The sequence below is a fragment of the Zophobas morio genome, unplaced genomic scaffold, assembly GCF_036711695.1.
Source record: "Zophobas morio isolate AGI-343-1 ecotype UQ-CSIRO unplaced genomic scaffold, CSIRO_AGI_Zmor_V1 ptg000004l, whole genome shotgun sequence".
Taxonomy (NCBI): Eukaryota; Metazoa; Arthropoda; class Insecta; order Coleoptera; family Tenebrionidae; genus Zophobas; species Zophobas morio.
The window spans coordinates 12,731,618-12,740,333 of NW_026972109.1; the positions used below are offsets into that span (position 1 = coordinate 12,731,618).

Here is an 8,716-nt window from a genome sequence, read left to right on the forward strand (position 1 = left end):
GCCGTAAGTGCTATTATGTCTGTTTTACGGCAGGGTGCAATCGTAAATTGTAAGACACGCATTATCGTTACGAGATAAAGATGGTTCGCACACTTGTGTCGCATTGTAGTGGTCCGGGCAATATGTTACGCAGTAATGCGGCGGCAATTATGTGATGGTGGAAGAAAGGTAGACAATAAAGACGGAAATGTGTGAGTGGTGTGTGATTGGCTGGGTGTTGACGACTTCGGAAAAAGCTTGGTGCTTTCGCAGAAATTCCAGAGTAAAATTTACATTGTTTTGATCATGCTTTAGTGAGGCAGAAATTGTGACATGAATATTTAAATGTCATTACCCTCATTTAGATTCGATCTTTATCGATTCATATATGCGTAGCTTTTTCACGAGTCGAGAAGTTTTCCATCCCGAATTACTGCACTTTTGAGATTTTTATCACCACTTTTACACTTTTTTCAATTTTTGAATCAAATTATCTACTAAAATTCCACCGTATATCTACAAGGAGGAATAGTTTACGTCTTTTGGAAAATATTTCGCAATTCCGGAAAGTTTATTTTTTCAAGAAATTCCAATAAATTTGGAGGGACGGAAAATAATTCACCAACGTTTGCATTTCGTGCATTCCTAACAAACAAATGGTGTTCAAGTGACGTCTTTGCAATTTATTGACAGAATTCATATGTTTGTAGATTCTAGAAATCAAAATTAGTTTCATCTTACGATCAAAAACATGCAAAAAATGCTTGAAAAAATTGAACTGATTTATTATGTGAAAAAATTGTTTAAACCTTCGCAATAAATCCAAAATAAAATTCAGCGATTCCAACCATGCTTACATTGTGAATTCTCAACATCAAGTAACTTGCATAATAAATTTTGACATGGCTTTTACTGAAGTTAACTTTCCCTCGCCCCTGAAGTACAGCTCAACAAATCCCGCTTCTTCTAAAAATTATAAAAATTTTTTACGATTGTTATTTTTCTGATAACCTCTATAATGTTAAAATCAGATGCACAAATAACACTTTCGCAGATTTTGAGTCTTGAATTTTTCAATTTTTCATTTTTTGTTTCTTCGGTTTTTTTTGCAATTTTGCGAGTGTTTAAGTTTACATTTTTTAGTTTTTCAGTTGTCTAACTTAGAGGGTATGTCATTTGCTTAAATCAGTGTTATCTAAGCAGGTACTACACCCGCCCACTCGCCCACTCTGTTCTTAAAGTGTATATCATTTGCCAAACTCAGTCGTACTTTAGCAGGTACTATCCCCCGTCCATACGCCATATATTTTCTTAGAGGATATGTCATTTGTCAAAATGAGTTTTATATAAGCAGGTACTAGCCTCTACTAACAATTTTGGGGAACTTTGCTCTTCTACTTTTGGAAAATTCTGATCTGACCTGTTGTTGAGTTAATTTTGAGACCCCTTTTTTTGAAAAATTTGAAACCATCTTTAGGTTCTAGGTATTCCTGTTTGGAAGGAATTTGAAAGTGCTTTGGAGCCTCTAATGTCTTTTCTTATAATAATTTAATTAAATATCTTAGAGGATACGTCATTTGCTAAAATCACTATTATCTAAGCAGGTACTAGCCCCAGCCGCCCACCCTCTGTTGTCTTAGAGAATATGTCATTTGCCAAAATCAGTCTTAATAGGTACTAGCCCCACCCACCCGCCCTCTCTTTTCTTAGAGGCTATGTTATTTGTCAAAATTAGTCTTAGTTTAGCAGGTACTAGCCCCGCCCACCCACCCTCTGTTTTTGTAGAGGGCACCTCATTAGCCAAAATGAGTCTTATCTTAGCAGCTACTAGCCCTGCCCACCTACCCTCTCTTTTCTTAGAGGGTATCTCATTTGCTAAAATGGCTCTTATTTTAGCAGCTACTAGCCCCGCCCACCCACCTCTTTTCTTAAAGAGTATGCCATTTGTCAAAACCAGTCTTATCATAGCAGGTACTAACCTCATCCGCGCGTATTCTACTTTCTCAGAGGGTCATTTGCCAAAATCAGTCTTATTTGAGCAGGTACTAGCCCCGCCCACCCGCCCACTCTCTTCTTAGAGAGTATATTATTTGCCAAAATTTTAGTCTTATTTTAGGAGGGACTAGATTTTTAGATTTTGCAATTTTTTGGACTTAAAATTTCTCGAGTTTTCAATGTTTAATTATTAGAGTAAATTTTCCAATTCTTTAGTTTTTTATTTCTTCAAATTTTCGAATTGTGATTTTACGTCTCGGTTTTTATTTTCTCTTTTTTAGAAAATTTTCTATTTTTCATTGTTCCAATTTTATGGAGTAAACATTTTTTGTTTATTTAGTTTCAATTTTTTCAAATTCTCGTTTCTCAAATTTTTCGTTTTGCAATTTTTACGATACGTAGTTCTTGGAATTTCCATTTTTAAATTTGGGAATATTAAAGTTGAAAAAACGACGAGTTATGAAAACAAAACATTCTAAAATTGAAACACTGAAAATTAAATAAATTGGAAAATCGGTTAATTGAACAATTTAAAAATTGCTAAATCGAGAAACGAAATAACCGAAAAATTGTAAAATTAAAAGAACAGAAAAAGTCGAAACGAGAAATTCGTGATTTATTTTTTTTTACTTTTACAATTTTTCGATTTTTCAATGTTCCGATTTTATCAATTTTTGTTTTTTCGATTTGCATTTTTTAATTTTTTTGTTTCTTCAGGTATATGATATGTAACTATCGAATTTCATTTTTAAATTTTTCAGGTTTAAATTTTCTGACTGTTGAATGTTTCAGTTTTTGGAGTTTGCAATTTCATGAATTTTCAATTTTAAATTTTTCTAATTTTCTCGACCGTTCAATTTTTCATTTCTTCATTTTTTCGTTTCGGGTTTTGATTCTTTATTGTTTCGGTGTTCAATGTTCTAATTTTATAATGTTTCTTTTTTCAACGTGAAATTTTTAAATTTTTGGAATTTTCGGTTGTTTGGTTCTTTTAATTTTTCGTTTTTTAAAATTTAGAGGTTTTAGTTTCTTGATTTTTCAATTTTTCGTTTGTTTCATTTTTGATTTGCAATTTGTGTAGTTTTCATTTAAAGTATGTAATAATAATTATAATTTTAAAAATTTTACAATATTTCAATTTTACGATTTTTTCATTTTTGGATTAGTGGATTTTAAAATTTTCATTTGCAATTTTTCATTGTTTCGATTTTTAATTTTTCAGTTCTTGGATCTTTCAGTGTATGTCATTTGCAAAAATGAGTCTTATTTAAGCAGGTACTAGCCCCGCCCACCCGCCCACTCTGTTTTTAGAGGGTATATTATTTGCCAAAATTAGTCTTATTTTAGGAGGGACTAGATTTTTAGATTTTCTAATTTTTCGATTTAAAATTTCTCGAATTTTCAATTTTTAATTTTGAAGTTTTCCAATTCTTCAGTTTTTCATTTCTTCAGATTTTCGAATTGTATTTTTCATTGTTCCCATTTTATGGAGTAATCATTTTTTGTTTATTTAGTTTCACTTTTTTCAAATTTTCGTTTCTCAAATTTTTCGTTTTGCAATTTTTACGATACGTTGGTAGCCCTTGATTTTTTTTCGATTTTCTAATTTTTGGGTGTTTCAGGTTTTCGACTTTCCAATTTTTCGATTCTATTCGTTTTTTCTTCTTTCCAGTTCTTCGATTCTCTAATTTTTTCGATTTTTAGTTTTTGAATGTTTCAATTTTTCGTTTCTTCAGGCCTTCGATTTGTAATTTTTTTTCCATTTTTTCGATTTTCTTGGTCTTTTAGTTTTTGGACTGTTGAGTTTGTTTCAATTTTTCAGTTTCTCGATTTTTAATTTTTCGTTTTTTCAGTTTTTGAATTTTTTAACTTTTGAATAAAAAAATTGAAATTTGTAAAATTGAAATCATAAAATAAAATTACCAAAATGTATAAAATGAAAACTTCGAAAAATTTAAAAACTGGAAATCAAGAAGAAAAAAAAACTGAAGATTAGAATAATTGACAAATCCAAGTATAACAAATTGAGAAACTTCTAAATCGAAAAAGTGAAAATAGAAAAATGTATTGTAAAATCGAAATAGTTTTCGTTTTTGCAATTTTACATTTTACACTTTCTCGATTTTTTAATTTTTACTTTCATTAATTTTTGACTTGGGATTTTTCTAGTTTTCATTTTAAATATGTAATAATAGTTATAGTTGTCGATTGTTGGACTTTAAAACTGTTTTGTTTATTTTACTTTTCAATTTCTCGATTTTTACTTTTTGAATTTTTCGATTTTTAATTTTTCAGTTTTTGGATCTTTCAATATTAGTTTTTCAACTTAACAATTTTGGCGATTTTATAATTTCTCGATTTTACAATTTTTGGCATTTCCAGTTTTTCGATTAGATTTGTTTTTCCTTCCAATTGTTCAGTCCTGTTTTTTTCAATTTTTCGTGTCTTCATTTCTTAGATTTTTAAAAAATTTCGATTTTCCACTTTTTCGATTTTGCAAATGCTCGTTTTTTTCAGTTTTTCGATTTTTTTAGTTTTTCGATTCTTAAATTTTTGGATTTTCCAACTTTTCGAATGAGAAAAATGGAGTTACGAAAAAGTATAAAATGAAAAAAACCAAATATTATAAACCGAAATATTGAAAATTAAAGAAATCGGAAAATCACATAATTGAGAAATCCAAAAATTGGAAAATTGAGGAACTGAAGAATCAGAGATTGAAAATTTGAAAAATTGCTTAGGCGAAAAACTATAAAATTGAAAGAGAAAATACGAGGAAATGAAAAAACGAAAAATTGTTATATAAAATCCAGAAAAGTAGGGAAAATGAAAAATAATCAAAACTTGAAAAACTGGGCAAACGAAAAATTGAAAAATCGAAAAATTAAAAATTGGGAAACTGAAAAATAAAAAAAGGAAAAATCGTAATATCGAAAAATTGCAAAATAGAGAAATTTCAAAATAGAAAAATTGCAAATCGGAAAATCCAAGAAACGAAATATTGGAAAATTTGGAAGTCGATAAATTGAAAAATGGAAATATTTAAAAAACAAAGAAACGAAAAATTGTGACATAAATTCGAAGAAAAAGGAAAAAAAAATGACAAACTCCAAAATCGAAAAACCAAATGTTATAAATCCACATATTGAAAATAAAAAAATCGGAAAATCGGATAATTGCGGAATTGAAAAATCAAAAATTGAAAGAAACATTGGAACAGTAAAAGGAAAAAAAACGAAAAATTGTGATATAAAATCGAGAAAATCAAAAATTAAAAATCGGGAAAATGAAAAATAAAAATCAAAAATCGAGGAAACGAAAAATTGAACAAAAATTAAAGATTGGGAAACTAAAAAATTAAAAAGTGAAAAATTGTAAGACATAAAATTGCAAAATTGAAAAATTGCAAATCAAAAAATTTGAGAATCGAAAAATTGAAAAATTTGGCAGGCGAGAAATTGTGAAATTGAAAAAATAAATAACAAAAAAAACTAAAAACTCTCGTATCAAAAAATTGTGAAATCGAAGAAAAAGGGAAAACGAAAAATTGTGATATAAAATCCGGAAAATGGAAAATCAAAAATCGAGGGAACGAAAAATTGAACAAAAATTAAAAATTCAGAAAATGGTAGTATGAAAAACGAAAAATTGTTAACATCAAAAATTCCGAGGTAAATAAATCCAGATTTTTCGAAGAATTGTAAACTTTGATTTTGCGAATTTTATTTTTTTTATGACAACTCTTTTAAATTAAAATAAAGATATGTATGTGGTACTAAAGCAGATGCAAAGAAGCATGCTGCGCGTTTGTTTTAAGTGAGCTTTTCCATTACAAAATTTTGGGATGAGATCATCAACATCTTTGCAAGGACACGTATACCAATTTCGCTAGATACAGTATAATTCTAATAATACTAGTACTTTACGCTCAGTGGAAAATGGAGTGAGTCGTTCTTGATTTTAATCAATACAATAAATTGCCTCATTGATTAGTTTTTTTTTTAATTATCCTGTATAAGTAATTTTAAAATATGTGAGTGCATTGATAGACTGCAATTATACAGTCATAATATTTTGCATACTTCAGAGAGGATTTATTCATCAAAATTTTGAGATTTCGTCATCAATTTTTTGGAATGGGATGCATAAAGATTTCAGAGCATTGGATTTTACAGTTTCGAAGTTAAAATGTAAAATGTTGTTACACAATTTTATTTTTTTGCCAATGTTAAAGGGAAAAACTAAAGACGGAATCATAAACCGCATGGGAAGGATTATCTTATTTTATAAAACTGAAACAATATTTACTAGTGTAAATTTTGGAGATATTGTCATCCTCTTGTTGGGGGCGATGTTTATGCAAATTTTGGTTAGCGTTTTACCATCTATACGATATTCCTAATACATATAAAATTTGAGAACAATCGTTCCAGTAGTTTTGAAAATTATCTGTCTAATAAAAATTCGGACAGATGGCAGATAGACAGACGGAAAGGGGAGACCTATTTCTTCATACTCTAAGGGTCATGAAACGTCGAAAAAATATATAAGTAGCGAATCGTCCAATGGACAAAACTAATCATATTGAATATTTAGCAAGTTTACTGGTCATATTTTAGGTACAAATATTGCAAAAATATAGTCAACTAATGTGAACTCGTTATTTTAGAGTACCTTAATATACAAGCTAGTTTTGTACGAAAGTGTATAATTTTACATGAGGGAAAAAATTCATGATACGACTCCTAAGATATTTTTGTCTAACACGCACCACTCCCATAAAAACAAAAAAATAGAGAGCTCACAAATATAGGGACTGATAGGTGTACCATGTTTTTATTGCCTCTTGCATGTAAAAATTATCCACGTCAAGTCGAAAGCTATAAAAGTTCGGCGATTTTCAAATTCTCTGTCTTTATTCTTGGAGTTTGGCTAGAAGTTTAGTTAAGGTGATTGCACTCGTTTTTTCTAGTTAGCAAATTATTTGACCTGTCATTTTATACAGTTTTTTTTATTGTCGTTTAAAAAAAAAAGTAACTTTTTTGTAACCACTGAAAAAAACATTGTCATATATCACAAAAATTCGAAAATAAAGAACAAAAAATATTAGCTTTAAGATCACCTGCGTTTGGCTTTGGTTAATGTATAAAGATGAATAGTAGTACCTGTGCCAAAATTAACATAACCTCAAGGCAACATAACAGAGCTTAGGAATTTAAAATGTAAAATTTTGAAGCTAAACAAAATATGTCGGTATCTTGAAATACTATTTATTATTTGAAAATAAATTCATAAAAATCAAAGCTTCAAAGATTTACTGCAAACTTTTTTTTGTATATTGCTTGAATTTCGTTGGTAAATGTTACAGGTTGGTCACATTGTCCGCAACGTATAAAACATTCAGCGAATCAGCCCAAGGTTCAAGTGTGTAAGTTTAATGCAAATCTTTTCGTTGCATGTGTTTACAATGAATGATTGCAGATTAGATCTGCAATAAATTTAACAAACGGTAGTTAGAATGCGTATTTCATGATTGTTCTTTAAAGTTATTTTTTAATTACGACTTACAAGTTGAAAAGTAAATAAAGAAAATAGGAGGTGTCGTGTTTCATTAAAATACTTTATCGGATGGAGTTCTTTTCTTTTTGTAGTTCCGTTCCCCGTTTCCTTCGTCAATGTCCTCAACATTAATCGATAAAGACATTTCTTTCATATCAGCTTGCAACATTCTTTTTTGACTTTTCCCTCGTAATGACACGTTTGCGAAATAGGCCCGCATTAGCTTCCACTAACCGAATCAACTCTAAATAAATTCGCAGTTCGCCAGTGGACAACTTGCGGGTATTTTCGTACTTTATAGTTGCACTAAAATTTTATGTTTATTTACCTATAGTTTGTTTTTATGTCAGTCAATTACCGCGTCAAAACCTTCACACTTGAAACTTTTCTTGTGTAAAATTGTCGGATCAATGCTCCATTTTTCATCATCACCCCAACAAAAAATAAATAACAGCCCGGCATTCTTCGACTTTTTATTCATTTCGCGTCGCAGTGTTACTTTTATTGCACGCAAAAACAACCCCTAGCCGCGTTCCGCGCCGCTCAAATTCGAAATGCGACCTTCGACTGCATGGTATTAAATATGGGCTTCCTTCCAGAGACGCCGAACGTCTCCGAAAAAAAGTGCCATTATATAATTTGGAAAGTTGTCGGAAAGTTTATTTCTGCCTTTATTGCGTAAAAATCGGGGAAACCTTCAGGTATTTATACGCGTAATGAGTACACCGAGCGTTGACGGTCGTACCTACCTAAGGCATCGCGCACTCATACTATCACACACTGTGTTCGACACGAGCGCGGGCGTCGCGACGCCCAGGACGCGGTTATTTCCGTCCGCTGCCGGAGCTGTACTGACTACTGAAAACTACAGGCGTCGGTGTCGTACAGGTTCACGCGTCTTGCCATCTACCTGTCAGGACGATGACGCGCATGTCGCTGCACTCTTATCACGGTGATAAGAACGCCTGTTTCGGGGAGTTGTGGGGGCTTTTTTGGGGCCGTCTGAGGAGTTGATGGTAGTCTGATACGATCGGGGATGCTTTTCGGAGGTTTTGTCGCACTGAGCTTCGAGGGTTAAAAGTTTTTGTGTTGAGCTTTCTTGTGCTCTGTCTCACATATCATACATAGATTTTGCGTTTTAGGGCTTAGTTCGTACAATTCTGTGACACTTTTTAGAAAACTT

The 8,716-nt window shown here is 31.0% G+C and overlaps 1 protein-coding gene across 8 annotated transcripts in view; it reads right to left on the reverse strand.

Annotated features, from left to right (window-relative positions):
* The window catches only part of LOC135141810 (uncharacterized), a 153,084-nt gene extending 144,686 nt beyond the window's left edge, over positions 1-8,398 (reverse strand). For 6 of the 8 annotated variants that reach the window (XM_064073294.1, XM_064073276.1, XM_064073312.1 and 3 more), the window contains exon 1: positions 8,283-8,398. The gene's annotated coding sequence lies outside the window, so the exon portion shown is untranslated. The remainder of the gene's footprint in view (positions 1-8,282) is intronic. The other 2 variants (XM_064073332.1, XM_064073322.1) reach the window with 1 other exon arrangement.
* Between the last annotated feature and the right edge of the window lie 318 nt (positions 8,399-8,716).